General features: G+C 38.4%; 1 long non-coding RNA gene across 1 annotated transcript; it reads left to right on the top strand.

The window, feature by feature from the left end:
- Window positions 1-4,582: 4,582 nt before the first annotated feature.
- LOC150039817 (uncharacterized) lies at window positions 4,583-25,644 on the top strand. Its single transcript, XR_016534219.1, has 3 exons — window positions 4,583-4,669; window positions 21,620-21,749; window positions 25,502-25,644. It is a non-coding gene; the product is annotated as an uncharacterized LOC150039817 (long non-coding RNA).
- The last annotated feature ends 905 nt before the right edge of the window (window positions 25,645-26,549 follow it).

The raw sequence follows: 26,549 nt of genomic DNA, 5'->3' as shown, positions 1-26,549 counted from the left end.
AATATCATGTAACCCTTTTACTAATTATAATAAAAAATTTAAAAAAATAAAGAATGAATTCTTGTTCTACCTACATCATGACTCTCTTGGCATCTTCAAAAGCAAATGCCCTAACGAACTGGTCAGAAGCACATGAGCCAAAGAGCAAGGAGGGAAAAAAATCACCTTTACAGCAGATCCAATGTTTTTAAGCAGCCTTTGTACCAAGTGTTGTTGTGAAGGAACCCTCGCTCTCTGAAACAGCTAATGAAAATTTAAAACGGTATAACCACGTCAGAAAACGTGTTTGCTGTTTCTCCAAACCTTAAACACCCACCTACTGTATGATTAAGGTATTCATGCCTCGCAATGCATTCCAGAAAGAAAGAAAAAAAAACAGCATATACTGCTACAAAGACTTGTGCACACATGTTCACAGCAGCTTTATGTGTGGGGAAACATAAAAATAAAACAGTAATAGCCAACGGAAGCTCCACATTTGTGCACCAGTCTTGAGCACGGACACTCAGGCTGCCGGCCCAAGTGCAAGGGCCAGGAAGGCACCGAGCGGCTGAGCTGTGGTTATAACTCTTCCTTATCTGACAGCTAATGAAATGTAAACAAAAGCCGTCTCACCGTGACTCCCGCAAGACACAGACTCAACAATCTTCACGGCAAAAACCAAAAAATGAAAAATCCCACTGGAAGGCTTCACGCATCGCACGCTTCAGGCCTGGGAAATGCGCCCAGGGGCAACTTCGCGCATGCGCAGATCCTCCCGCCTGAGAGACATGCGCAAGGCGCAACTTCGCGCAGGTGCAGATCCTCCAGCCTGAGCTGCACAAGGCACAACTTCGCGCATGCACAGATCCTCCCAAAACCTACCAGCCCAGTCAAGGCCCCTCGTTCCTCTCAGACCATGAGGCCCCAGCCCCATGCAGGCCCCGTGCAGCCCCCGTGTCGCCCCAACTGGGGTCTCTACTCCCTGGTTCATTCACCTGCAAGCCCCGGCACAGATACCTGAAAGACCTGGTCTCTTTCTTCCTCAGGGTCAGGGGTGTTAGGGTTGGGGAAGAGGACGCCCTTGTCCTTCCTGGGGTTCTTTCTACTTTGAGCGGCTAAACGCGGCCCCTGGTCACTTACCGGGCTCCTCAGCTCTGGGAGACACGTTTGAGGCAATGGCGGGTGTTGAGCTTCGCGTGTTTGTGGGGAGAACGGCATCAGGGCCACCTGCTCGCGGCTGCCATCGTGGGCCATGAGCTGGGGGCGTGGCCTTGGCAAACACGCATGCTCACTGAGCACCGAGGGCCGTGGCCCAGCGAAGAGCACGCATGCTCAGTGAGCACGAGGGCCAAGGCCCAGTGAAGAGCACGCATGCGGAGAGGGAAGGAAGATGGCCCCGAGACAATAGGGACGCTGCGTAGCTCTCTCTCACAAAAAGAGAGAACTAAGGAGTCCCACGAGCCAATTATCTTAAGAAATCCACAACAACAAACTCAAAAGGCAACGGAGAAGGACTCAAAGTGGAAAAGAAATCCAGATAAAGCTCACATCCAACTTTCTCAAAGAATTCGGAACGCGAGGACCCCTCCCCCACCTCCATCCGCCAGTTCCAAGCCACAGAAAGCGCCGGCGGGCCGGGGGAAAAGCGGCAGCAGGCCGGGAAAAGCGGCTGCGGGAGGAGGGGGCCAGCCTGGGAGCCCGATTGCTGCAGAAACCAACATACAACCGGGCCAGCGAATGGCAGAAGCAGCAGAACCCAGACGCGGAACCAGAACAGCAAGCAGCGGAACCCAGACTCGGAACACAGGCGACAGCGGAGACCCGAGGGGAGTGAGAGACTCCCCACCACCGTGCAGTACCCGCAGAGGGATGCAGAGGCGTGAGTAATACAGCGCGTCCCCAAACACAAAGGGAAAGCAGAGCGGTGCCAAGCAATAGAACTTAACTCAGACCCTCCACCCCGCCCACACAGGCCTAAAGGCAAAAAGAATACAAGGACGAATCCTAAAGTTGGCTGTGCCTCCACTACCAGATTTTTGTAGACTCCAACTTACAGGCCAGAAGTTGAGAATTAATGGCCCAGTAGATCAAATTAGTCCCATTCCATGTTGTTTAAGCAGCATAGTATTTCTACACATTTGAGCCATCATTTAACAAAACAGAAGACCTATATCAGGCACCAGTATCTCACACTTACAATCCTAGCTACTCAGGAAGCTGAGATCTGAGGATCACGGGTTGAGGTCAACTTGAGCAGGAAAGTCTGTAAGATTCTTAAACCTAATTAACCAATAGGAATTCAGAAGTACGGGTATGGCTTGAGTGGTACAGCACCAACCTTAACACCAACCCTTAAATTAATTAACATACATGTGGGTCTGTGTATATGTGCACACATATATATTATTGTATATATATATACATCTATTATGTATGCTGTATACATGCACATGTGTGTGTGTTTGTGTCAGAAGACTTAAGTTTAAAATTTAAATTTCCTTAAAACAATGAAACAACTGACCATTCTAGGCTTACAGTCCTGCCTCATGATGATAAGCTGTAGCAGAGTAGAGGCTTCCCCTCCAGATAAACTACTCAGCTGATCACAGCCCCTGTTACTCCCACTAGTCCCCACTCTAGCCTGTTTTCCTGCCTTAATCCTGTTGAAATCTTGGCTCTTCCTAAGGTGGTTCTTCAATTACTCTGTGTCTGTGTCTGCACAGTAATTAAAGACTAAACTCAAGTTGGGCATGGTAGCACTTGCCTATAATCCCATCCTTAGGAAATGGAAACTGAAAGATCTTAAGTTTGAGGCCAGCCTGGAGTACATATGTAGTTATTTCCAAGCCAGCCTAAGCTACATAGCCAGATCTTGTCTCAAAAAGGAAAAAGGAAAAAAAAGTCAAAAATCAGAACAGAAAAGAACAAAACCGATTCGGCTCATTTTGGTGCTCAGAATGAGATTTCTACGTTTGGACCTTTTTCATTTTCTTCTCATATTTTATTATAATATTCCAAAGAAACTCTCAGAAGGCAATGATTATATCATATATTTTGCATTTCCCACAGCTCTCCATATAAAACGAAGTACAAAGTAGATAATTAATGATTGTTAAAAGAATGCATGAGTAAAGAATACATATATATATATAAAAAATAAAACAGGAATTACTTGAAACATGAAAGCAAGATTATAACAACTGCTTGTTGCTCATGTTTTTAAAAACATGAAATGTCAGTAGTAAAACTATTTGCTTTTAGAGGGGTGGGGGCGGGGGGAGGGAAATGGGGACCAAGACATGTGAAAGGGTATTAATGAATGGGAATTAATGCACCATCTATCTGGAAAATATCATGTAACCCTTCTATTAATTACAATAAAATATATGAAAAAATATTCATTTTTGAGCCAGGTTTGAGAGCTCATCTTTATAATTTTAGCTTCTTGGAAAGTGGAGATCAGGGGGTTGAGCAATTCAAGGCCATTCCAGTCAGCCATATCAGCCAGGGGCCCTGATGGCAAGCACCCGTCATCTCTGGCTGGGCGCACATGGCTTTTGCCTTCATCCTCAGTGACACATGGGAGCACAGCTAACAGGAATGTAGCCCAAACCTGTCCACCCCAGGCTAGTCCCAGCCTCAAAAATAACCAACATTGAAAGGGCTTGGAATAATATCTCAGTGGTAAAGCACCAGCCACCAAGCATGTGGCCCAGAGGTGAATTCAACACCTCCAAAATGAATGCACACACACCTTACACAGAACAATACTAGTAGCCTGCTTTTCAGTGCATTAGCTTGGGGAACGATTGTGCCTGAGGTTATTTTCTAATTGATCAGTAAAGCTTATCCTTATCACAGTTCTATCTAGTTGATTCTTTTTGAGCTTTCTTTCAGAACTGCAAATCAGTCATTTCAGGACCAGACTAGAGGTACAGCAAAGATTATCCTGAGGCATGTAATTTGTTTTAATTTCAGTGAATCCTCAAGAAAAATTTCTGAGACACCTTCAGTACATTTTGACAACCCCTATTATTCTCAATGCCACAAATCATCAGGAAAATTCTAATATTAATATAGTGTGGAGTTATGAAATATTTGCCCAGAGAATAGTTCATATTAAAATTAATATTTAAAATGGCTTGTTTTCTACCAAATGGATTTCATTAATATCCTACTAACATACAAACATACAGGCCTTTTTCCTGTCTTAATTGTTTAGTAACTAGCATTTCTTCTAATCAAGTTAATCTTAATCCCTTTAAAGCACAACTTACAGTAATTCCACAACAATGCAGCTAACTAGTAGGCGAGTTTTAGAAAAGATGGAAATAATGGCTCTGTGAGGGTTTTTTAAATCATTTTTCATGTATTTTAAAGCCTGCAGGATTCCAAAATTTTTATGACCTTAAAATTATCTCACTTTTTAAACATATAATATTAAACTTGAAATTGTCTATGAAAGAAGAAAAATATGTAGGAGGCTGCAAAACATAATAGTATCTCAGAATCAGAGAAAATGTGGACTGTCTGAGCTTAACAGAAAGGCCATCGCAGTGCTAAGTCTTTTCCTCTTACCTACAGACACCATGCAGTGAATTTTAAGAGTGCAATCTGATGAAAGAGGAAAAGGAAAGATGCTTAGAGAATATAAACTACTCAGAGCATCAGAGTTTCATGGGAAAAGGTACTGTGTTTTAAAATCATATTAATAACACATATGTTCTCTCTAGGTAACACAACATGCATAAAGCTTACTGAGTGTTGTACATCTAATAATCCATATGCATAACAATTGGCATTGTTCTTTACATGCCTCTACAAAGTGCCGCTCGGGTTCATCTTTCTCTGTAAGCTTTTTACTACCCCACACCGAGGAAAGCTGCAGGAAAAAATAATAAAATAGCATATAGGATAGTTGTGATGGACAGCAGTACCTTCCCACAGAACTGGATGTCTGGTCGACCTCGGTGAAATAGATATTGTTACTTCAGGCCAAGGTGTTAAGTAATTTTGCTCTGTGTGTTCTGAGTACTGGGGAATCAAGTCTCAGTCCCTGATGGCATTGTAAGTTAAGGTGTAACTGATAAATCCAACAAAATCCAGCCGAAAGAATAGGCATTGTTGATCACACATTGCCTGCCAAACAGCCAACAGGCTTGATCCGTGTTCTGTTATTTAGTCTGTTGAGTTTTGTGGATGAGTGGTTCAAGTGAAGTTTCCAGTGTTGTTTCTCAGTCTTGAGAAACGTGGATGGTACCATCAGTCTCTTCCTCACTCAGTAGTCAAGGGCACATCTTAGAGACACCATTCTGGTTTCTTTGGCAACAGAACAGCATCAAAACAGGGAAGCAACCAGCAGGACAGGAAGAGCTCTTTCAAGTTCACATCTAAAAACACCACTCCCAGTCATACATCTGGAAAACAGGCCAAGGAAGACACATTTGAAAGATACTCTGCCTCAATGGGAATTTTGAAAATTATGTAAAGGAATAGGACATTTCCCTTTTGTGGGAGGACAAATTAATACATCATACAAAATCCACTAGCATAACAATGTTCATTACAGCACTATTCACCATAGTAAAGATATGGAACCAACCTAGATGTCCCTCAGTCGATGAGTGGATCAACAAGTTGTGGTATTTGTACACAATGGAATTCTATGCTGCTGTCAGAAAGAATGACATCGCCTCATTTGTTAGGAAATGGAAAGACTTAGAAAAAATCCTATTAAGTGAAGTAAGCCAGACTCAAGGGAACTTAGGCTCAATGGTTTCCCTCATTCGTCATAATCAGTAGAAACCTTGGGCTCTACTAGCAGAGATCTGCAATAGAGCAAAATCTTGATACATAAGGCCATATAGTATGAAGCTAATTGAAAGGACCTCCAGGACATTGAAACAAAAGCCATATAACGAATGATTGTTGTCCTTAATGTACTATGTTGTCTCTCATCTCCTTTGCTGTCCCTTGGTTATCTCATATTGTTATAGTATCTCAATTTATTATCTGATATATTGAATTTCTTTGTATTTGGTTATTTGAAATTTGATAGGGAAGGGGGGAAAACCAAGACGGGTGGGGGGTGTGGGGGGGAGGGTAATGGGTACCAAGACATGTGAAAGGGTATCAATGTATGTGAATTAATGCACCTTCTATCTGGCAAATATCATGTAACCCTTTTACTAATTACAATAAAAAATAAATAAATAAATAAAAGAAAAAGCATGTGCACTGTTTTGCTTGCAGGCATAGAAATTACATTATTCACAAATATTTTCTACATAGTAGGTAGGGTAGCTACACTGGACATGAAAGGGCGGGGACAATTAATATGGATGAAACAGTCCTGTTTCATTAACTTTCTACCTTATTGTTCATTTATTTCTTCAAATTTTGGGTTTGTCTGAGAGATGAGAGATTCTCTTCTCTCTTTGATTATATCAGAATAAAAATAGATATTGGTCTGGAGGTTTGGCTCAAATACTAGAGCACCAGATGTGCAAGCAAGCTCAGCAAATATGAAGCCATAAGTTCAAACCAAGTATTTTCTAAAATCATCATCATCATCAATAAAAATAATAAATAGCATAAGCTGGGGACAAGGCAGAAAAGTTCATGAAATGTTAATTTCTAATTAATCAGCAAAAAGAAAAAATTCAGAAGTGGAGATGTGCCTCAAGTGGTAGAGCATGAAATAGTTGAAATAGCCAAGTGAGAGCTCAGGGTCCTGAGTTCATGTCCCAGTGGTGCTTCTCTTAATCAAATATGAATGCACACATACTGAAAATGTACATGGTATACACTGCCAAATACACAGCTCACTCCCTCCAGCAGCTCCTAAAACCTGTTATTAGGTTGCAGGTTTGAAGTTTAGCAACTCCACATCTCTTAGGCACCTTATTTCAACGAGGATTGAACAGAGGGACCAGGAAAAGACTTAATTAACTAGGGCAGTATTTCTCGAGATATTTGTTGTTGACATTGCAAAAGGGACAACATATTATATTTGATTTCCCATTTTCAAAGCAGAAGGAAAGGCAATCCACAACATAGGAAACATTTCACTTTCCTTCCTATTTTAATCAATCTTCAAAGAAAGACTGGGGTGGGAACACTTAAATCATAACTCTGCGGTTATTGAAAACCCCAAGAATGATGAACTTCATGCATATGATGTTGAAATAACACACAATGAATTGTAGGCACTCTGAACGGCAGTGAAATTTACAACTCCTTTCCTCTGTTCCAAAACAAAAAAAGAATTTCTATCTTCCCAGCAAGTGGTCTCCAAAATAAATGCTGTTCTCACACCCATGAGCAAAGAAATAACTTGGGGCAAGAAAGCACAGTGTGTTTTCATTTACAAATTATATACATCACATCACTTTACTAACATGCTGCCAAATATAAAAATTGAAATATAAACTGTATGAGATATAAAATGCAGTATTTTCCCCCACATTGCCTGACATACTGTTCCACATAACTCAAATACTGACTATGATGATGTCTCGTGCATAACTATAAATATCTACCTCCCTAAATATCCCTTCCACACAGCTCAAAACAAAAAACTTGAAGACAACTCTTGTTGCTGGCATGCCTCTTTTAGAGAGCCTAAAAGGACAGAAATAAGTTGAGACCATAAATGATGCTCTCAATTTGGGTAGGTACGATACTAACTGAGTGCTTTCCAGGTGTGAGGCATTGTAATGTCTTGTGTTTAATTTTCCCCAAAACTCCATGTGGTAGATCATCTTCCCAGTTAACAGCTAAAGAAACTGAGGACTAATGTACCTTAGAATTGGCTAGTTAGAAAACAGTAGCAAACTGTGTAAGAATCCTTTCTTGACTGAATTTATTCTGGGTCCATGGCCCGCCAGAGAGAAGCTTTGGATTCCCAAGGGGATCCTTAGCAACATGGGAAGGAGGGGGAAATTTGGGTTGTCTGGAGGCACAGGGAGATGTCAGGGTTCCTCTCATCTTTTGGTAGAAGCGAGGGATGCTAATATTCTGACGTGGACAGGACAGTCCAAGAACATACCCACAGTGCTGTGGAGGGAGAATCAAGAGGTATCAGAGATGAATGACGAACCAGATATGTTCATCACAGTGCAATTTGTAATAGCTGAGTAGTCCAAGACTCAATAAATTACAGTGTATCTATTTATCAGAGCTCTGTGGCTACTAGCATGACGTTTTTTCAAAAGAATAACCATATGAAAAAAATTCACACTTCCTATTTACATGTGCAAAAGCAATATTCGCCAAAACATTCATATTCACAAGTCCTAAAAGTAATCTGGTTAGCAGGGTTGTTGTGTTAGAAAAGTATTTGTATGTTTATGTATGCACATGGGAAATACTTTGAAAGACATCAGCCAAAGTATTAATTACTATTTGTTGCTGAAGTATAGTAGAGAGTCCATATAAAATATTTTATGACAGAATCATTATAAATAGCCACACATACCACTGTAAGAAGGAAACACTCATAAGTAATATAATCTATTATCTCAAAGTCCTTATGAATTCCGTAAGCCAAAGATTTGATACCCATCTTTTCAGAATGTGTCACTGGCAGCATTTTATTTCATTTTATTTTCTGACATCAAGTTCTTTAATAATATAAAAGAAAAGCACCAGGTGTTTCTCACCAGGTGCCTTTGCAATGGCAGCAGAGTTCACTGGTATATTTTTTTCAGAGCCAAAATAGCACCTACTATTCACATGCCCTATCTTTAAAGCCTTCATTGTTTCACTATGATTCAAAAGTGAAGTTACTCACTCCCGCCCACACAGCAAGAACAATACAATCACGACACTGAACTGAATAAATGCTTGAAACTTCATAAATACTAAGTATCTCATCTCAGAATGTCTTATGAGTAGAAATCATTATGATGCTGTCTGCCATATAATTTATCTTTATCTTTATCATCATCATCATCATCATCATCATCATCATCGTTTGGGTTTTTGTTCTGGTACTGGTGATGGAACTCCATCACCTGAGCCATACCACCAGTCCAACATTTTGCTGGTTAATTGGAAATGAAGAATTTTCTGTTTGGACTCGCTTCAAACTGATCCTCCAGGTCTCAGCATAGTGAGCAGGTAGCATTTCATATGTCAGCCACTGGTGTCTTGCTCAGAAGTCTTACTTTATTAGAACACAGTCTAACAAATTACCCTTTATTTTACTGACCAGTACCTCATTGTGACCTGGAAAAAAAATACAACTAACATGGCAGCAAACCTTCAAAAATACCATGAGATTTATATCGGCCAAAAAAACTGCTAAGAAAAAGTTTATTCCCCAATACAGATGAAAAATTTGACCTACAGTAGCAAGAAAAACAACAAAAAAGAAAGAGCTGGACAAACACAAAATGGAGAAAGAAGATAAGAATTGTGATTTCTTTCAAAATTGTAATCATTAAATAAAATAAAATTTGCTTATTTTCATCTTCAAGGAATCCAAATGGTTTACATTATATCTAGCATACAGACTATTACTAAATAATAACAGTTAACAATATCACAAAGTATAAAGGTTTTCAGAAACATAAAAATGTTAGAAGGTATTTCAGATACTTCTTTGATTCGAATTAGAGAAGATATGTCTAATTATGACATGATATCAAAAGGAATGCTGTATAAACTAAGTAAGCAAAGATATTTGCCAGTAATATTAAAAGTAATTCCTGAATGTTTCTCAAGTATGTGAAATACTGAGAAAATCAATGCCTAGCATGACAGTGCCACTTGTCAAAACAGTCTGTTAATTATCTTTATCATGCTCTTGGCAAAATAGGATACTGTTGGATAAATAACATCTTCACATAATTTAAATCCATGCTATGTTTTATTAATTTAGATCCTCCGTTTACCCCAAGAGGGGGTGGAGATGATTGGCTACATCTTCTGTTGCAAATATACACAAAGCCTTATTTGCAATGGAACAAAAACACAAATTTAGAATTGGATTGACGAATGTCCAAAACCCAACTCTACTACTTCAGTGCCTGTCTTTGCACAAAATATATCATACTACTGACCTACCGTGTCTCTATACATTAAAAATAAACAGTGCCAATAATCAGATCCCTCATAGGGTCCGGTAAGAAAAACAATGAGATGTTATTTGTGAAGTTCTGGCAACACAGTAGGGATTTGATTGCTGTGAATTTTTTTTATCTCCTTCCCATTTTTACCTTTCTGTCCTTGCTTTCATACCTAGATCTTCACAAGGCAAGTTGATCTGGAGGGAAAACAGAAAGAAGGAAGAAATAAAGGGGGGGAGAAGGGAAGGAGGAATAGAGGGAAGGAATGGAGGGAGGGAGAGAAGAAGACAAAGAGGAATTCACCTTACCAGAGGCTTACACCTGTAATCCTAGCTACTCAGGAGATTGAGATCTGAAGATGGAGGTTGGAAGCTAGCATGGGACAGGAAAGTCTGTGAGACTCTTTAACCACCAAAATTCAGACGTGGAGCTGTGGCTCAAGGGGTAGAACTACAAGGAACAGAGCTAGGTCCCTAAGTTTAAATCCTAGTGCCAGCACCAAAACAAAGAAACTCACCTTAAATTCAAAGAATGTTCTAGGGAAAAGGAACTGTAAACAGCAACAGGCTCAAATCCCCTGATTATACAGATTGTGAAACAGACCACATCAGGATCATGCTATAGAAACATGCATGCGCAGGGACCATTTCCTCTTATCCTCCAGAAATGACTAAAACTAGAGGCCATTGGGAAAAAAAAACCTTCAACTTCCAGGGCTCAAAGGGCTGATTGTTCCATGGCCACAAAGTTCCCTTTTACCCAGTTTATACAAGATGTGGTAGGTGGTAAACTAGAAGTTAAAAAATATAAGCAACATTTCTTTTCTGGACTGTCCTATGTCCTTGTGAGAATTGCTTGTTCATGCAATTCTCAGAGAACACCCCTGGACACAGCACAAGGGCTCCACCTTCAACCTCAGAATGAAGAGGAACTTTTCAAAAATGCTATCTGAATCTTTAAAAAGCAGATCAGAAATGCAGTCTCTTCTTACAAAACGTGAACCATATAACATTTCACTTTGCAAGCTTTCATCCCAAGAATTTTATTCTCCACTGGTGAAATCACACAGGTAAAATTTTAAAATAGGGTTTAAAAAAAACTATTGCATTTCCTTTTAAGTTCTTCATCATTCATGCTGCTGTGTCATTTTCTTTATAGTTGCAACAGAAGCTGATGAGCTCTTCCATTCTAATTCTCCTAGAGCTTCACTCCAGTGGACTTAGGGTTTTGCAACAAAGAAAAAGGTTAATCTTTGCTCAGTAGATCTATTCATAAATTATTCTTTATATTCCAATAAATACTTGGCAGTTTGGGGAAGAGAAACTTCAATCATGACAAAAGAAAATAAAATTCAGTGCTATTCAGAGCCATTACTTAGACTTTGAAGATTAGTTTTTACCAATCACATTGGTGAGTGATATAGTTTATATTAAAAACCACATAAAATATTCTCTTAATTCACAGAGTAAAACTCCCAAATATAGGTTAACTCCTAAAGAAGGTGATATCGTGACATCACAGAATGGAAGGCCATCTTTCTTCTATCATCTACTTATAGATGTTGGTATGTGCACCCTGTTTTTTCTTTCTGGCTCTACCACATTCTCAGATGTCTAAGTCTTGATAAAAAGTAGTCACAGATACTCAAAGGAAAGGGACTATCTAGCTAAGGAAAGCTAGAAAAAATTATATCCAGAGCTCTTACCTTTCCTTTATTCTGATTACAAACCTGAACTCAGAAATGTAAGTTTGGTGAGTCCCAAAAATGTTGGAAAGGGTTGATTACCCCCATCGGAGCAAGGATTAAAAGCAAGTCCTATTTTCGTTGTATTTTTTTATTCAGCACCCAAACTTTTCAATGTGTCTTGCTCATTTATAATCTCCTATATTTGAAATTTAAAGAGCAGTTGTTAAAAGCTTAGTTCCATGGTAGGTGTTCTTAAAATGTATTCTATCCTCTATAATGATGTGGTGGCTTAGTTATTCTATTATGGCGTGTTTATCATTGAGAAAACAGAGTGTAAAGAAATTAAATAAGCCCAGAGTTGAGTCAGTGGACCAGAAAACCTGAACTCTCAATCCCTCTGCTGTATACCACAACCCTCCCTATAATCCATATGCAAATGAGTACCCAATTCAATTCAACAAATGTTTCAGAGCAATTTATATTTAGCAAGACATTGTACTTTATGAGAATGAAGCATAGAAATATTAGAGGACTTGCCCGAAATCTCAGAACACTTTCGCAAATGTCCATACTAGAACTCAAGTACTAAACATTGGGCCTGAAGAGCAAGCAACAAGACAAGTTGAAAGAGAACAAGCTCTGGAAATGAGACACATTGGTCCTCAGAATCCAGGCCCATCACATCCAATGTATGACATAGGTCTAAAGTGAACCTTACTTATTTTACATCCCCACCAATTAACTAAATTAAATATTAGGTACTGCTCTGCAATTTTATAGAACTTTTTACTTTGTTTAACACATTCTAGTCTTCTTCGCTGCAAATGAAGTAGATACTCCTCTTAAAAACAATGTGAACACAGTAGTGGTTCTTGCCTGTAAAACAAGGTTTTGAAAGGTGAGACGGGAGGATCATGAATTCAAGGGTCACCCTGGAATACATTTTGAAATCCTCTCTAAAAACCACAAAGGAAAGAAAAAGAAAATATGGTTTCAGAAATATAAAAGCCACATATAGTTTTTCAGATAAAATAAAGGACTCTCAACTAAATTGGAATTTCAGAACCAAATTTTCAGTTCAAGGATGTCTTGAATATTGCATGTTTATCTAAAATTAAAATTTTACTGGGCAGTTCATATATGTTTGCTAAATATGGCAACCTAAAAATGGCTGTGCTTGAAATAACTAAGAATTTCTTGGAATATCATTCAAAACAGAACAAAAATTTCTTCCTCCTAGAAATTAAAATATCTTAAGATGTCAATAACAAAAAAACCCATAAGGAAAAGAAAGGAAGGACTTTGAAACTAATTTCCCTTGGGATACATAGCCACTGTAATTATCAGAAGCATTTGGAAATGACCCATATATTGCTTAGAAATTTTCATCAATAATACTTCTAATCTTTTGCCCATTCTCCTCAAGATTTAATTTTTGGAATCCTATTTATTCCAAAGATGTTAGACATTGTCATTTTATTGGTTTATTTTCACCTGTGAACTTTGACCCATAATGGAGACTTTTGTTTTGTATGGTCTGCTCTCCTCCCTTGGCCTACAAAGGAGACCCTTTGGACTGGACATGGAGATCAGAACAGATGCTCCAGTGCACAATATCCAGACTCGGAGCACAGATTTATTTCCTCCAAGTCAGTTTTGCTCAGTGAAGTTTCCCCAGACTCTCAACCACTGCCAAGGTTAATGTAGGCCCTGACTCTGCCTGCTGATTCATATTAATTAAGACAATCAATGATCTTGTTTCATACAGTGTCTGTTTTTAATATAACCTATTTGATGAGGCTGTATTAATTTAGGAGAAATATGCACTGGCATTCTGGCATGCACTTTTCCTAATTATCTCACAGCTCTCATTCCGCAGTGAAATTAGACTGTGGTTATCACGGTTAATGGAAGCCCATAGCTCTTAGCTAAGTGATCTCCTCCAGTGGAAAATCATCGTTTCTTGCTCCTGGCTACATAAACATGATTGTGCTATCTAAGCAATCCCCTGTGGCTGTGGATGTGAATGTTTTAACAAAATATTCTGCTTTAGAGCTACAGGGTGGCACCTCATTTCTATAAGTAGGAGGATAACAAGATTGGAATGGGAGGACTGTGAAAGGAAAAGTTACCCAATAACAGAAGTGAGACAAGGAGAAGCAGTTTTCAAGGGTGTGCAGGAAATAGGAAGCCTGACCTGGTAGTTATGTGTTCAGGTTCAAAAGAAATCCTTTATATGTTCCCTTATGCTTCTCTTGAGTTCTACATCACCTATCTCGCACTGCCCATTTTTCTTTTAAGAACTCAGTAGAATCTTGGTCCAAATGAGGACTTACTCTTCTGTGTGCCTGTCCACTCTTTTCAATCATTCACTTACTAAGTGCCTACATCCCTCACTAGAAAGAAACCAGTCACTTCCTGCATGAAACATGAATCCATGAGGCAGGCAGCTCCACAAGTTAATTTAAGTCAATCATTACAAATTGTAAATACACTAAGAATTTTTAATGGATTGATTTGATACAAAATGATCTGGCAAAACAATTTTTGAAAGAGGGACAACATCTGGGCTGAAACTGTTGTGATTACAAACATTCAGTTATCGGGAGAACCAAGAAAAGAAAATGAGCCCGTGAAGGAATAGTACTCATGAAATCCTGAAGCAGGACCCTTTCTTATTCTAGAAACCAAGCCAAGGCTAGAGTATGAGGAGTCATGCAGAAAATACAAGAGAGACTGATTATAAGCTTCCACCAAAGGGGCCTTTTGCCTTCCCATGTTCCTTCTACCAGTGGACCCTGAAAAGGGGTTGACAGCACATCATTCCCCTGGCCTACTGGGCAAATATGTAACTTAAAAGGAAGTAATGACACAGTGCTCATCTTGTATTACTGACTATGCCAGTGAGGATGCCTGGATCAAATAGAAATGTTAGAAAGTTGAGCCAACTGTAGTTGCATTTATTTAAATGGACTATGAATTCCAGTTTTATCTGTGAAAACAGGAAGCCAGTCCATTTCTGAAAGACTTGTTATTTACAGTAGGCAGTGTTTGGTAAGCTATTTTCACCAACAAGACACTGCTTATATATTTCCACTTCTTTAAGGCTTACATTCAGAGTAGATTTATTTGTTTTCATTCTAAAGATAAAAGACTCAGGAACAGATATAGCAATGAACTAAAATTGGGAGTATTAGTGTTTGAACCCAAGGCAATCAAGTCCAGAATACATATCTTTAATCATGATTACTAGCAGCCAAAATTCATCTTGGGAAGCTAATCAAACCATTAAGGTGCATCAGTATTTAATGCACTGAGATGGCAGCAAGATATTTGACATGTCAAAGAGTATACTTGCCCTGAATGTGCATTAGGTAGAAGATATGAAATATATCTTTAATGAATTTCCATATCTCTGCTTTCTTAGTTATAAGAAAAGATTATCTAGTCACACTTCAAATGGTTCCACTGTTGCTATAGAAACTGCTTTCCTTTAAGTTTTTGAGGTGACTGTCAGCTTGTAAAACACTCAGTGCTAGCAGCAACACAGCACTAATGGATGCCTTTAGGAAATTCTAATTTCCCCCAATGTTCTCCATCCTCTAACTTTTTTCCCCAAATCAACTTACATACGGAACCTAATGAGAATCAGTGTACTTGCTAGGCAAACATAGTTGTAAATCAAACTGTGGGTCTCAGGCCAGGGCATAACCCTGGGAAGACCTCCCAAGATCCTTCTGTAAATGACCTATTTCCCCTGAAGTTTCTGGGTCTCTGAAAAGGCAATGAAGGAGAAAGAAATAGGAGAAAGAAGAGGAGAAGGAGGAAGGGAGGGAGGAAGAAGAAAAGGAAAAGGAGAGGCTTCAGCGTGGAGGAGAAGGAGGAGGAGGAGGAAGAGGAAATGAAGAAAAAGAAGAAGAAGAAATTTACCCACCTTTATTCAGCAGTGTTAAGAGCCTATTCGCTACCTTCCTTTCTTCTGTCTTCAATCCTCCACTTCCAGCACACAGGGGGACTTTACCTCTCTCCTCACATTTCTATTCCAGATCCAGAACACTATTTCTTCCGCCCCTTTTTGCTTTTCCTGCCACCTCATTTTTAATATAAGCATTGATGATTTTAATTCCTAGTGTATCCTACACATGCCCAATCTCTTACTTTTCTATTCTTATTATTGTTTCTGATTTTTATTTACCATACTTAAATGTATAGTTTGTCTTTGAAGTATTGTTATTGTAACCATGGTCTTCTCTCTTCTGAGTGGTAGTGAGGAAATGGAGATTTGTGTGTGGCATATAAACAACGGGCTTGATTTTGTAAGGGTAGTATTTTGTGTTCTCATATAAGATCTGAGATTAGAGAAGACATAGAAAGGGAAAGGGGAGTTAAGAAAGAGGTTGATACATAAAGTGGCAACTCCTTTTTTGTACACCTACTTAAAGATAGTTTTTAAAAAAAACACAAAAATTAACTAGATCTAAAATACTTGGGCATAAGAAATTATACAGGTCTCTAGGCATTCACATATAGTGAAACCAAAGGAGGAGACAGGAGAAGAACAGAAAGGCACACTGCCTATGTGCATCTGATCATCCAAAATACTATATATCCACATGAACTCCAGGAAATGAAAGTGAGGGTTTTTTTTTCTTTTTAGTTTCTCTTGTCTTTCCATTTTGTTCTGTCTGTTTATCTGTCTGTGGGAGTTTAAAGGGAGGCACAGAAATGGAGAGACAAAGGATAAACAAATGCAGCAGTGGGGCTCACTGGACACTATGCTGAAAATTGTTGAATACAAGTTGTGTACAACTTGTGAGTGGGGGAATGGGAGGGAAAGCCTGAGAGAGAGCAAGGGAAGAGGTGACATTACCCAAAAAAGAAGTGTATTTTTACCGAACTGTAGCCCGTCTGTACATCCCCTTCACTATAATTTTTAAAATTACAATTACTTTTAAAAGGGAGTTGACATGATATGAACATTCAGAATGTCACAGCAGAACCCATTGCTTTGTACATTAATGTGTATCAATAAGAAAATGCCAAAAGGGTAAGCTCATGATAACTAAATGAAACTATTCTTTCTGGAGAAAGAAGCTAATAGGAGAAAAGTGAACTTAAACATTATATGCAGGAGGAAATAAAAAGGTATTTTCAAACTTATGGTAAGAAATAATACTTTGAAACTTTTTTTCACTGCTAACAGAATTCTGAAAGGCCATGGGGAAATTAAAACATCATCCACATTTTCCTGGGGGGGGGAATCCTTTATCCAGACAGAATACTGCAAATGCAAAAATTTTAATTGCATTGTCATCATATCTAACCGAGGAAGGTGTTCCTTTCTAAATTTTTTTGTCTAAAGCATCCTCTCAGAACATTTTTGAGGAGAAAAAACTGCATATTTGTTTATTTGAAATTGGATAGGAAAGGGGGGAAAACAAGATGAGAGTGGGGGTGGAGGAGGGAAATGGGGACCAAGACATGAGAAAGGGTATCAATGTATGTGAAGTAATGCACCTCCCATCTGGCAAATGTAATGTAACCCTTCTATTAATTACATTAAAAATTATATGCAAAAAAAGATGTCTAGGAGAAATCCTTTGACAACCTGAGTTAATATAATGGAATGATATTGGAAAGTGAATATATAGATGTAGTTATACATATATATATATATATATACACACACACAGCTGTGACATTGCCATTCATAAGTAAATGATAATTTAGCTTTGTCTTCAAGTGAGATTGAATATAAACTGACTTTCAAGTTCAAAAAGCCATCGTTAATCTTCATACATAAGGACATATAATGTGAAGCCAATTGAAAGGACCTCCAGGATAGTGAAACAAAAGCCATATAATGAATGATTGTTGTCCTTAATGTACTATGTTGTCTCTCATCTCCTTTGCTGTCCCTTGGTTATCTCACATTGGTATAGTATCTCACTTTGTTATCTGATATATTGAATTTATTTGTATTTGGATATTTGAAATTTAATAGGGAAGGGGGGAAAACCAAGACGGGTGGGGGGTGTGGGGGGGGAGGGAAATGGGTACCAAGACATGTGAAAGGGTATCAATGTATGTGAATTAATGCACCTTCTATCTGGCAAATATCGTGTAACCCTTTTACTAATTACAATAAAAAAAAAGGTAAAAAAAAAACCACAGACCTAGCTCCCTTCGTTACCTGTCCCTTGGTTATCTCACATTGGTATAGTATCTCACTTTGTTATCTGATATATTGAATTTATTTGTATTTGGATATTTGAAATTTGATAGGGAAGGGGGGAAAACCAAGACGGGTGGGGGGTGTGGGGGGGAGGGAAATGGGTACCAAGACATGTGAAAGGGTATCAATGTATGTGAATTAATGCAACTTCTATCTGGCAAATATCATGTAACCCTTTTACCAATTACAATAAAAAATAAAATAAAAAAAAACAAGGTGGTAAGTTTGCAGTAAGGAGGGAAAGAAGGAAGTTGAAGTGTACAGTAGAGACAAGAAAGGCTACCACAACCACTTAGGTAAGAGTTCTGACCAGCCATTTCAACTGTCTCCAACTTACTACTCTAGAAGGATCTTCTTCTCGCTAGGGTACGGTGATCAGCGTTTGGAGTTCTTTACTTTCCCCTTCTCTGACCTGTGGCCTTAGGAATTGAATCCATTTCAAGTAGTGCCTATGTACTGATGTGATCCCCAGTGTTCATCTTGAGTACTGCCTGTGCTCTTTTGATATGGACATGTGGGCCATCTAATGCACCACTGATAATACAGGACCCTTGAACATGTGCCCCACGTCAGCCATCCCAGCCAGTCAGAATCAATGGCAGCACCACCTACTTACTTCTGTTTTCCCCAACAACATTCTAGTCAAAACAACTCTTCCCTGTCACTCCCAAAGGTCTTCCACAGGCACGTTTGTTCCCTAGCATTCATTCCCCACACTGCCAGACACAGGCATTTCCTTTTCTTTTGAAGAACAGCAACTTGCCACATCACAATTCTGAGGAAACATTTACTATGGTTTACCTCTGCTCCTAGAACCAACTCTTACTGTAGTCAAAAGTCCCTGCATCATCTGTTCCCTCCCAATGACCACTTTTCCTCCTCCTCCTCCTCTATTCAAAATATACCAGTGCCTTGAGCATGGGAAGTCCCATTGGAACGGAGCCCATGAAGTCATTCTCTTTTCACTCTTAGGGAAAGGATTTTAAATAAAATTCAAAGTTTCTCTTGGATGCTATATCATAATCTCTGGTTTGGTTCTTTGTACACTGTCCCTCTTTCTGTCCTTGGAGTCAGTCCTTCAAAAATCCTTGTCATTGCAAATTCCTCTCCTTATCTGGAAATTATGTTCCCATCTCCACACAGGATCCACTGCTTTTCCCTATACAGGACTGACAGTGATCCACAATTAAATATTCCAGGATGCGTTCTGATTTGATTACTCATTCTAGTAAAAGGCCACATGGGGCTTCAACAAAACACTGCACAGTGGGAGAAGGGTTTGGCAATTCAAATCAAGATGATCCTGAAGACTTTGCATATATTTGTTTCCTCCATTAGTCTGCTCTCTGAACATACAATATTTACTGCCTCCATTGGTCTGCTCTCTATACATATATTTACTGCCCCTGTAGTATATCAGGCATCATATACATTTTGAAGGGTGACTATCAGCAAATGTAGGTGAAAAGTACACCTTACTCCTGCAACCACTCATGATACTCATATGTCCAAATACACTTCAAATGAAAACCAGTATCTGCTCTAATGCAAATTGATCTGCAAACCTTCCTTGGTTCATAGTACACATAACATATTACATTTTAATGTAGATCTGTTTCATTATCTCTGTACATGCTCTTTTCCACATTAAATTAGGTCTTATCCTTCTGTATCACAAGAGTAGACTATAGCACAGTATCAGCAACACAAATATTTGCCTCACATTACCAACTCAAAAGACACAAAATGACTGGGAAAAAAAACCTTCAAAATATCTCTGTTTTTTCCATTTACCTTCATCCAAATTCCCCTCCGTCCCCCCATTTCCTCATGACCGCTTTCAATTGTTAAAAGGAGCACATCATGGAGAGAGGAGGATGGATTTTTCTTCTACTCTATAAATACATACTTCGTAGACATATGTATACAAATATACATATTGCATAAGCAAATTTAATGTATCTTAAAATATAATTTATAAGAGGACAACACTTTTCCAAATGCAACTCAGCAATATGAATTTTTAAAATAGGGTTGTTTCACAGTCATTGGGTGACTGAAAGGTGACTTTCACCCGCAACTACATTAGTTAGTCAGCAATTCAATTTTGTCAGATCTGTAAGAGGGGGTAATAGCTGCAAATTGTCCTGACAGATGCTACCAGCTGCTTCTGTAAAGCAACAGTTATACAACTTGCTCTCTCTCAGTTTGAAGCAGAAAGAAAAAAATTTTCTTTAACAGTTATTTTCCATTTTCAAGTTTGGAATTAAAAGTCTGAAACTGCCTCTGTGCACAGTACACAAAAGCCAGTTCACAAAAGCTACTCTGATACATAATTTTAACTGCTGACTCATTTTTTCACAATTTGACCACATTTTAATGTTTCCATGAAATTTTACACTACATCTGAAATAATACCGCATTTTTTTCAAGAACTGTTCAGATCCTTCACTTCATGAAGCCTAAAAACCATGGTGAGTGGTGTGTTCAGTGTATAATGCAGGGAGTACTTGCCACAGGTCCAAGCAGGAGAAACTGAAGTTCCAGGAAATCAGAATGTGACTACTACAAAATAAGTGTCTTGATTCCTGTTCCTTCATTCAACAACAGTAACATTCCACTCCACATGAGAAAACCATTCATATCAGGAAATCATTCTACCTTTAATTCATGCTATTTATTCAAACTCAACAACACCACCTGTGATTTTCATGGTCTCCAGAGTGTCATGCATATGCTCTGTTCTTATAACTCAGTCTTACTCCCAAGGCATGGCGCACTGACTATCTTCTCCTGGGAGGACTTCCTCGAAATTCTTCAGCAGCCCATTCTCCAGCTCAGAATCATTTTTAATATATTTTTATTGTACTTAATAGAAGGGTTACATTATATTCACCAGATAGAAGATGCTTTACTTCATAAACATTGATACCCTTTCTCATGTCTTGGTCCCCATTTCCCTCCCCCGACCCTCATCTTGTTTTCCCCCCTTCCCTATCCAATTTCAAATAACCAAATAAACATATATACAATATATCAGATAACAAGGTAAAATACTGTAACAATTCGAGGTAACCAAGGGACAGCAAAAGAGATGAGAGATAACATAGTACATTAAGGACAACAATCACTCATTATATGGCTGTTGTTTCTATATCCTGGAGGACCTTTCATTTAGCATCATACTATATGGCCTTATGTATCTAGGTTTTGTTCTATTGGAAATCTCTGCTAGGAGAGCCTAAGGTTTCTACTGATTATGACAAATGAGGGAAACCATTGAGCCTATGTTCCTTTGAGTCTGGCTTACTTCACTTAAAATGATTTTATTCTAAGTCTTTCCATCTCCTTACAAATGGGGCGATGTCGTTCTTTCTGACAGCAGCATAGAATTCCATTGTGTATAAATACCACATCTTGTTGATCCACTCATTAACTGCGGGGCATCTGGGTTGGTTCCATATCTTTGCTATGGTAAATAGTGCTGCAATGAACGTCATTGGGATAGTGGATGTGGTATGTCCTTGTTTCTGGACAACAGGGTAAATGCCAACTAGTGGAATTGCTGGGTCATAGGGGAGCTCTAGGTTAAGTCTTTTGAGGAACCACCTGTCAGGAAGGCTCTTTTCCTTTGTTTTGCAGAAACTGTTCTGTATTCAAACAGAACCCTACCTGTATTAATCACTTCTGGAAAGGATTGTACTGCACCACCTAGCAAAAACCCTGAGAAACTTCAGCTTCCTGAACAACTAGCTGCAAAAAACTATGAAACGTAAGTAATACATTCCTTCAGCATTTGAAATGCTCATCAACTCCAGCCTTCACTCACTCTATTCATGAACAATATTCTTATGCCATCTGGTCCCTTACCTCTTGGAAAGTTAATAACCTTTGCTTCCTCTCTTACCACTTGGACACTTGGTGATTTCTTTCACATATCTTCCATGCTAGCTTAAGCTCCCAGACTTAACAACAAAGAGGGTTTATTATAACAGTTCTAAACACGCATGTATTTTGACCATATTTATTCTTTTTTTAATCTCTGCTCCTCTTGTTCATTTCTGGTTGCGTATCAAGCTCATGATTAAAAATGAAATTAATGTCCCTTAAGATATATTCCTCTTTGTTATGGCTGGTATCTAAAATGTTGCCCCAAAGCTATATGCTAAAGATTCGATTGCCTGCTGATATGCTTTTTACAAAGTGGTGGGATCATGAAAACTTTGTTCTCACCAAAGGATCAACCTACTCATGTGTCCATAATTTGATGAGCTATTGGGAAGGGATAAAAACTTTCCAATTTGAGCTGGGACTTAAGGTTGTTAAATGCATCCCTGAAATGTGTCCTTGTAAATGATGTTTGTTCTGCTCTCTTCTCTCTCCTATTTCTCTTCTATCTCTGCTCTCCAGTCTTCAATTCTCTTTCTCCTTCTTCCACTTCTCTCCTTTTTCTCTTCTCTCTCTCTCTCCTGCCTACTTAACGTGAATAAATGGCTTCCTCCTCCACATATTCCTGCTACCATGATGTTCTGCTTCTCCCCAAAGCAGACTGAAACTATATCCCAAAACAAATGTTGCCACCGTTAAGCTGATTTTCTTAGGTATTTTGCCATGGAGCTAGAAGGCTAGCACATTCATTTACTAGCTATTTTTTCATATATTTTTATTGTGATTAATAGAAGGGTTACATTATATTCACCAGATAGAAGATGCAATACTTCACAAACATTGATACCCTTTCTCATGTCTTGGTCCCCATTTCCCTCTCCCCACCCCTGCCCCTCATCTTGTTTTCCCTGCTTCCTTATCTATCCGATTTCAAATAACTAAATAAGCATATATACACTATATCCGATAACAAGGTGAAATACTGTAACAATATAAGATAGCAGAGGGACAGCAAAAGAGATGAGAGATAACATAGTACATTAAAGACAACAATCACTCATTATATGGCTTGTGTTTCTATATCCTGGAGGTCCTTTCATGTAGTGTCATACTATGTGACCTTGTGTATCTAGGTTTTGCTCTATTGGAAATCTCTGCTAGGAGAGCCCAAGGTATCTACTGATTATGACAAATGAGGGAAACCATTGAGCCTATGTTCCTTTGAGTCTGGCTTACTTCACTTAATATGATTTTTCTAAGTCTTTCCATATCCTTACAGATGGGGCAATGTCAGTCTTTCTGACAGCAGCCTAGAATTCCATTGTGTATAAATTCCACATCTTGTGGATCCACTCATCAACTGAGGGGCATCTGGGTTGCTTCCATATCTTTGCTATAGTAAATAGTGCTATCTAGATATTTTCTTTACCACTGTTTGCAATACTTCATTGATATTATCTCAGAGGCACACTCTGACTCAACTTTCAGATCTTAATGATTCTTTTATTTCTTTACACAAATAAAATTTTCCATTGTCATTCAACTCTTCTACTCAGTAATCTTCAGTAGCTCTCTATTTCATCCAATAATAGGCCAAAATTTCTCCTGAACCAGGAAACAGAAACTTAAGTCTCTGAGCTAGCTAATTAAACTTCTAAATTTCAAAATCACCATCTATGCATATGTGTGGACATTTATATAGTAATATTCAAATGGTAAAAGATTCTTTATAATCTTTTCTATTCACCTAATGAATTATTCCCATCATCATATACTCTTCTACTCCTTGGTTATGATTCCCACTGTGATATCATTAACAATTCGTTATGGATCCCATTTCTTCTAAGTTTCTCTTCTTTCTACTTAGGATGGTTTTCTCACACCAGTAACCTTATGTTTGACCTAATTTTGATACGATTTTCTGACCCTGTTCGAGAGCTCAGACATCAAAAAGATATTCACCATCTTTCTAGAAACTGGCTTTGGTTTAACCCTAAAATGAGTAAATAGGTGTTCTTCATGAACTGCACTCAAAGCTTACTTGCTACTTAAAGCAAGACCTCAAAAAACATCACAACTCATAAAATCAATAATATCACAGAGTTCTTTTGTAAAGAACTTCAAGCATTTACATATATGCAATGAAACTGATGTGCAGTCAAAATGACAGAAACAGATGGTTCTGCCATCACTTTATATGACACTTGTTTCTCCAGGCAGGTGAACAGAAGGAACCAGTGGTAGAAGGTGAAAAGGGTCTTGCAATTTAGAACCCACTGAAGTATAAAATGCCACCAAACTTGTCTCAAATTAAAACACATTTTAGTTTCTTCATTTGAAATCCTATACTGGGTAAGATTAAAAATCTCATAACTACCCAGATTTAAACTCTGAGCTTCTGATCATCCGAGGCCTGAAAATACTGGTTTGTGATGAACAGGTCTTAGGGAAACAGAAGGGGCATTTCAAATTCAAGATAAAACTATATCCATTGAGAATCTATATAACTGTCCAAACAAGAGTTTTCAAGATAAAATATCCAATTTATTTTAAAGTAAGATGTTTTAAATGTTCATATTCACCAAGTTTCACCAACTTACATATTCCTTTATTTAACAGTGATTTATTGATAAGAAATAATACAGTATAATGAACAGAGCACAATATCTGGTATTGTATACCTTGGGTTTCCTTTCCTACCTCCCCTACTTGTTGATTCTGTAGATCTATAGTCCTGGAATAGAAGCCTGGCTTTATAAGATTCACTTTTCTCTACTGTCATGAAGCAGAATGTAGCATGTAAGTCCAGACAGTATTTGGCATTTTCTGAACAACTAAGTATAAACTCACCTCCTTCACTCACGTTCCTTCTCCTGCCATGCCCTATTATGCACATGTTGAGCACAGTTCAACTCCAAAGTTCAGAGTGTGAAAAAGTTCAAACTTTGTACTTAATGCTATGAATATTATCTCTCAGCCCAGAAAGCAGAATCACAATTCTGCCATTCTTTGGTGTCACTACTTTTCATCATTCACACTGCAGCTTAAATTTTGCACCCAAGAAAAGTCAAAACTTCCTGCCTACTAGCACATGGTGAATATTAATCCTTAGCGTCCATTCTTTCTTTCACAGTGTGTATCAATACTCCACTACCTAAATATAAGTCTGTGTGTGTCTGTGTGTGTGTGTGTGTGTGTGTGTGTGTGTGTGTCTAAGAGGCCTGGAAACACATTTTTCTTGGTATATCTATCTGGCAATTCTCCTTGGAGCTTCCTCACTCATTTCTGTGTCCATCTTTATATGGTTCTCTTCCCTCAGGATTCCTATGTCCAACTGTCCTTCTCCCTTCTCTAAAAAGATATCCAGTCCTTAGATTGATGGCTCACAGTCATTGGTAATCATCTCATGCTAACTGCATCTGCTATGACTGTTTCCAATAAGGTTTCAGTCACAAGTACAGGATTAACACTGGAAAGCACCAAGGAAAGCTTAGCACCCTTTTGGAGTAACCAAGGAAAAATATAAGCCAAAATGAATCTAACCATGATAGCTTTCTTTTGTCTTCTACTTTCAATATTACCCATGTGATTAGTAATAACATAACTCACTAATTTGTAATTTTCTTCTATCTATAGTTGGTTCCAGTTGGAAATGGAAGTGATGGGTTGCGCTCTGGCTTAGTGAATTAACCCTATTTTTGATCAACTTTCCATAAAATCTAACTAAAAGTGCCTATATTATAGCAAATTTGATAATTAAATGATATTTTAAGAGCCTGGAGAAACTGGTAACACTAAACAGTTATCTACTGGATGGGACCCAAAAAGTGATTAATGTTACCTACCCATCATGCCCAAGTCCTGGAGTGCTAAAGCACTCCAGTTCTTGTATCTGGGTCAGACTTGATCAACGTCCAAAATAAATTAAAAATATAGAAAACATTTTTAACAATATTGTCCATTTAGCCCTTAAGAACAATTGAAGTTTGCACTGCTAATTCTGATGAAATAACAAAAAAGACCATAATGAAAATATACGCGCAGTCTAAAAGATTTGCAATAGAGCAAAATCTTGATACATAAGGACATATAATGTGAAGCTTATTGAAAGGACCTCCAGGATGGTGAAACAAAAGCCATATAATGAATGATTGTTGTCCTTAATGTACTATGTTGTCTCTCATCTCCTTTGCTGTCCCTTGGTTATCTCATATTGGTATAGTATCTCACTTTGTTATCTGATATATTGAATTTATTTGTATTTGGATATTTGAAATTTGATAGGGAAGGGGGGAAAACCAAGACGGGTGGGGGGTGTGGGGGGGGAGGGAAACGGGTACCAAGACATGTGAAAGACATTTGTTTCAGAGTTCATTTGTTGGACTTATGCTAGGAAAAATCAACTAATGGCGATGCAGACAATAAAATATGAGGATTTACCTATCAAACAGCTTGAAAAACATTAAGAAACATTTTAGTAAAGTGCTTATACTTATTTTTAATCAGTCAGAATTTCATTTCAATATCAAGGCACCCTTCACAAACTTATGAAATCCCTGATGACTAAAGTACAACAAGATTCTGCAGGAAAAGGTAACACACCTAAGAGACTGTGATGAAGGGGGGGATGAGCCATGGCGTAGAAATCTAAGAGCAGAACAGCATAGATAGTCTATCAACTCCA

This window comes from Megascapheus bottae, unplaced genomic scaffold, assembly GCF_031878675.1.
Source record: "Megascapheus bottae isolate mThoBot1 unplaced genomic scaffold, mThoBot2.hap1 HAP1_SCAFFOLD_419, whole genome shotgun sequence".
NCBI lineage: Eukaryota > Metazoa > Chordata > Mammalia > Rodentia > Geomyidae > Megascapheus > Megascapheus bottae.
The sequence above is the reverse complement of the archived record's forward strand: the minus strand, read 5'-3'. Positions and strand labels throughout refer to the sequence as shown.